The sequence below is a fragment of the Apium graveolens genome, chromosome 8, assembly GCF_009905375.1.
Source record: "Apium graveolens cultivar Ventura chromosome 8, ASM990537v1, whole genome shotgun sequence".
Classification (NCBI taxonomy): domain Eukaryota; kingdom Viridiplantae; phylum Streptophyta; class Magnoliopsida; order Apiales; family Apiaceae; genus Apium; species Apium graveolens.
Window position 1 is genome coordinate 68,683,219 of NC_133654.1, and position 6,073 is coordinate 68,689,291.

At 38.0% G+C, this 6,073-nt stretch overlaps 1 non-coding gene across 1 annotated transcript; it reads left to right on the plus strand.

Annotated features, from left to right (window-relative positions):
• The first annotated feature begins 3,430 nt into the window (after positions 1 to 3,430).
• On the plus strand, positions 3,431 to 3,537 carry LOC141681467 (small nucleolar RNA R71). Its single transcript, XR_012558898.1, has one exon. It is a non-coding gene; the product is annotated as a small nucleolar RNA R71 (small nucleolar RNA).
• Positions 3,538 to 6,073: the final 2,536 nt, after the last annotated feature.

Below are 6,073 nucleotides of genomic sequence, written 5' to 3' on the forward strand. Positions count from 1 at the left end.
ACTCAAAACTACAAAACAAACCTTATGCATGAATGCAACTACGTGAATACAACTAAATGATAATGCAATTGATCCCCTCAGAATAACCATAACCAACCAACAAGCGAATGCCTATAAGAATGCAATGAATTAAAATAAAGTTCGAATAAATCTCACAAATCAACTCACAAACAAGAATGTGCGTGTGTTGATGCTTAACAGATATACTCTCGAAACTAGATCAATAACCATAACTTATCTTTCATCAAAACAATCACAAGTTTATAAACAGAATAGACGTTAAACACATAATGACTCTCAACACCTTATTTCTACTAGAATTATACAAGGATTCACGCTATTATTGGATACATAACAACATGTTTTTTTGACCGTACAATGAATGAGGTCCCAAAAGACTTATACAATAATACCCATGTAGCGAGTGTTAGATTAGCGGATCCCAGACTATGAAAAGCCTTAGGTCACTAGGCATAAATTCCCCTAAGAACTTAATAACTTGAGTATTAAAGAGCTCACTCTTGATCAATTATGCATAAACACATATTTTTTTTTCTTTTCTTTTTCTTCTTCAACGATTTCTGAATGAGCGTGTTTCACTCCATCTCATTCAACCCTAGACTACTCATATAAATATGAGCCATAAACTAGCCATTTGATGCCTAGCCTTACAACAACTAGCAATGAAATCCAAGCTTTTCTCTAGTTTAAAAATTCAGTATTCTTTTGTCATTACGAGAATAGCAAAAATTCTAAATATAACCAAGTGATTAAATCTCAACAAATAAACAAGTATGATCATGATCTAGCTCCAAATCAATGCTATAAGACATTGTGATTTTTTTTTATTTCTGGCATGCAAATCAATTTATTAGGACTTAAACATCCCTCTATTCATCATCACTACGCTCACATCAATATCAACCAATCAATCAGAAATAACTCAACATAAGGGATCATGTTATATGCATGCACATGCAACAATTTGAACTCACATAAAAACACAAACAAAAATGCTAACAAATATGTCCTAAATGAACAATCATGAAAAAATATGAATGAACTACAACTAAACATGCAATATGAATCTATATGAATCTATATGGACACAGACAAACACTACTAATCCTTACATTATCACCCCCAAACTTAAAATTTTCAATGTCCTCATTAAAGGTAATAATAAGGATTTCAGGCATACCTAGTTGTCAGGAAGATTACCCTCCTTGGGTGGAGGATCAGATGGCCAATCAACCTTGACACCAGTGTCTCGGGAAATAGTACCGAGAGCGTGTGTCAAATCTGCAGTAAAATGATAGTGAATGTCGTGCATGTCCTCCATATGCCTAGTCAATCGCCTATACTGCTCATCACCAACACCAATCCTATCAACTACTTGATGCACATGAGAAGAACCCTCTATAGGCACCAGAAGATCTGTCCAGACACTCTCTACATCATCAAAAATATATCCCAACCCTTTATCATGGGGTGCACCTAAGAATGAATAACTCAAGTAATCTGGCAGTGGGTTGAGCTCAAGTATGGGAGCTTATTCAATAGATGGTTCAAAACGCTCCCGAGAAATTTTCATCTCTGCTAACCCAAAAGAATCGAATGGCATATCCAACGTCCTCTTCCACGAAGGTGCATTCAAAACCTGCATTTTCTCTGCTCCTGCTTCATCTTCAATAACTGATTCCCCTATTAAGGATCTCTCTAAGGTATCTGACTTTCGCAATTGCTCAGGCTCTGAATTCATGACAGAGTCTACCCACTCTACTTTAAAGCACTCCACTTTAGATGTGGGTAACTTTATTTCCTTGAACATATGAAAAGTGACCTTCTGATCTTGAACCTTCTTTGTAAGCTCTCCTTTTTGCACATCAATCATAGTTCGGCTTGTAGCCTAGAATGGTCTCCCCAAGATAATGGGAATATTCTTATCCTCCTCAAAGTCAAGAATTATAAAGTCAACAGGAAAGATAAGTTTATCCACCTTGACCAAAACATCCTCCACAATGCCTCGTGGATATGTAATAGAACGATCGGCCAACTGCAAGGACATATATGTCGGCTTCGGAAAAAGAAGACCAAGCTTCTTGAAGGTAGACAAGGGCATCAGATTGGTGCTAGCTCTCAAATCACATAAACACTTGTCGAACGACAAGTTTCCAATAGTGTAAGGAATAGTGAAACTTCCAGGATCTTTAAGCTTCGGAGGCAATTTCTGTTGTAGCACAACACTGCATTCCTCAGTAAGAGTAACGGTCTCTAAGTCATCGAGCTTCACTTTTTGAGAGATAATACCTTTCATAAACTTCGCATAGCTAGGCATCTGTTCAAGAGCTTCAGCGAAAGGTATGTTGATATGAAGTTTCTTGAACACCTCTAGAAACTTCGCAAACTGCTTATCCAACTTTTGCTTCTGCAGCCTCTTAGGAAAAAGGAGGTGGATAATAGATCTATTTCTTCCCAATATTACCCTCAGGAGGAGTGTGTTCCACAGTTTTCTTCCTTGGTTCCACTTCTACTTATGCACATCTTCTTCAGCCACAACTGTATTTTTTAAAAGTTGAGATTTCTCAGGCTCTTCGTCTTGCTGAATTTGGGGGCTTGCGACCTTTCCAGACCTCAAGGTGATGGCGTTTACCTATTCTTCAACTTCCCTCTTTCCTGGATTGGCTTCTGTATCACTAGGAAGCGTTCCTGGTGGTCAATTCAATAATGCATTAGCAATTTTCCCTATTTGGTCTTCTAGAGTCTTGATAGAAATAGCCTAGCTTTTGCATATAAGAGCCTGGTTTTTGCACATAAGCCTCAACTCCTCCATTTCAGATTTTTCATTCGAATATTGACCTGCACCTCCATGAGTTTGTTGTTGAAGTTGGAGTTGTCTTGGTGCAAATTGTTACTGAAAACCAGGAGGATTGAATTGCTTATTTCCAAACTGCTGGAACGACTGTTGCATCGTATTCTGATTGTTGCTCCAGCTGAAGTTAGGATGACTCCAGTTGTCAGGATGATAAGTGTCTGGAACTGGTTGCTGCAATCTCTGAAATTGCTCACAAACTGAGCTGATTCATTAGATATAGTGCATTGCTCCATCGCATGCGAACCTGCACACAACTCACAAACACTGGTTGTCTGATTAACACCATAGTTAGCCAGAGAATCAATCTTCATAGACAATGCCATTAGTTGAGCAGTGATAGCCGTAGTTGTATCCACATCAAGAACTCTTGCTACCTTACCCTGTGTCAATCTCTGGGTTGGAGACTGATATTCATTAGCAGCCATCAGTTCAATTAGATCATAAACTTCCTCATAGCACTTTGCCCATAATGCTCCACCTGATGCTGCATCGAGCATGGGTCTTGACTGTGCTCCCAACCCGTTATAGAAGCAATTGATTATCATCCAATCAGGCATTCCATGATGAGGACACTTCCTAAGCATCTCCTTGTAGCGCCCCCAAGCTTCACATAGAGATTCTCCCAATTGCTGCATAAATTGAGTAAGAGTATTCCTCATTGCAGTTGTCTTCACCATAGGGAAGAATTTAGTAAGAAATTTCTGAGCGAGATCCTCCCAAGTAGTGATAGAACTGCTGGTAAAGAGTGTACCAGCACTTAGCTTTATCCCTCAGAGAAAAAGGGAAAAGTCTCAGCTTCACAGCATTTTCAGAAACATTATTGAACTTGAAGGTGTCGCAGATCTCGATGAAAATCCTAATGTGCATATTTGGATCTTCCGTTGGAGAACCCCCAAACTGGACTGAATTCTGTACCCATTGAAATAGGCCAGGCTTGATCTCAAAGGTATTAGCTGCGATAGCTGGCCTGACAATGCTAGATTGAATGTCATTGATCTTGGGTTGAGAAAAATCCATTAACGCTTTCGTTGGTGTTGTTAGATCTCCCATTGTAGTGAGTACCTGAAACACAAATAAATAAACCGTGAAAGTAAAAATAATCCGATTCAATGAACTTTAACGACCACCAATGACAAGCACATAAACTAAAAATTAACACCGAGTACCCGGAAGCGGCACCATAAACCTTTTAGGGCAAAAACACGTGCTAAAATTCACGCAAGTATACGCGTTCGCAAGTAGTATAAGATATAAATCAGATTTGTTCCCACAGACACTGGTTTAGGTTAAGTTCAATTTATGCACCTATGCAACAATGTATGGTTATCGCTCAATGCTAAGACAAATAATAAATTGGGTTTTGATTAAACTAAGAGATTATATTAAATAGCATTAACTAAGAGAATTGAGGTTGAATTACTTATATGAGACAAACATGGGATTCCAACTTCATTACTACTTCATTCAAAGTCATTGTTCTTAACCTTAGCATGTGATGGTGATGACAACTAATCAGATAACACGAAACTAGTAAACGCCAACTTTTGTTGTACCAATACCTTACTACCAGACATCCACAAAAGAGATAGAAGCTGAATATACACCAATTATGTTGAGACCCTATATGTCTATAGAATTTGACAACATAAAGGTTTAATGTGCAAGTTATCTATCATGATTACATAGGGCAAGTAAGATGGTTAAAATTACCTATGAATCATGCATAGAAAATACATGAACCTATGCTAGCATGGCAAGTTCTAAACCTCTATATTTACTTTCGCTTCAATAGAGATTAACATGCTATGTTATATGTTAGCTACGCATATAAGACAAATAAGCACAACTAATACTAGGATATCAATCAATCACCACACACCAAGATATTGAAATAAATTAACTATAGATATCCATAAGTAAATCCGTTAGAACCCCACGATAACGATTAGTTCATAATCGAACTCATCATTACCATGGGTTCCAATGAAAGTATGATAATAAACAATACAAAAGTACTAGGGTTCAAAGATAAATCGAAAACAAGCATCCATGTATCGCCTAAATCAAAGAAAATAAAAGTCTTCTTCTCCGTAGCCATCTCGTGCTATCTAGGTCTTGTTATTGCTCTCCCAGGTCTCCTTGTTGTTAAAAACGTCTTTTTATTTATATATATAGGCTCTAGGATGACCAGAACTCTCAAAATCTTCACTTTCGACTAAAATCAGGATTTTTGTGCAGAAACCGGGCGCGGGCGCGCTGTTTTCGGGAGCGACCACGCTGGAATAGTGTTTTCAGCGGCGCGGGCGCGTTGGTTCTGGCGCAACCGCGCTCACGTTTTGGAAAAATTCTGACAATTCTTCTTTTGACCATATCATGAGTTTTGCTCATCAGAATTAAGCGATTCAACTGCCCACGCGAAGCTAACGAGATTCTCTACAACTTGAGAATGGCCTAGGCTTCCAATTCTGATCTCTTTTCAGAATATTCCCTTAAAAAACTTCTTTCTTCATTTAACTTATGCCTGAAATGCACAAACACAAAAACACATTAAAAATACCAACAACTTGAGTCCAAAAGGCCATCGTAAGCCTGAAATGAAGCATTCGAAGTAGATATAAAATCCACTTATCAATGTGTGCAGGGAAACAGAAAGAATCTTTTGTATTTGGATAGTCATTACTCAAGGTAAATCATTGGAGATTCTACCCTGCTCACTGAGTTCAAGGAGAGAGCTGGCTCAAGTATTACTTTTGGAGATGACATCAAAGGGTATACTGTAGGATATAACTTTATTTCTAAAGACAATGTCATTATTGAAGAAGTTGCTCTAGTGGATGGACTCAAATATAATCTTTTGAGTATCAGCCAGCTTTGTGATAAGGGCAACTCAGTAACATTCAATTCAGAAGCCTGTGTTGTTACAGACAAGAAGAACAACAAAATGGTTCTCACTGGAGTGAGAAAAGGGAATGTGTATCTAGCAGACTTCAACTCATCAAGTGCAAATTCTATTACTTGTTGTTTCAGAAATGCAAGTCAAGATGAAAGTTGGCTATGGCACAAACAACTGTTCCATTTGAACTTCAAGACTATGAATGAACTAGTCAGGAAAGATCTTATAAGAGGCATTCCTCAAATTGAGTTCTCAAAGGATGGTCTATATGATGCCTTTCAGTTACGAAAATAGATCAAGACATT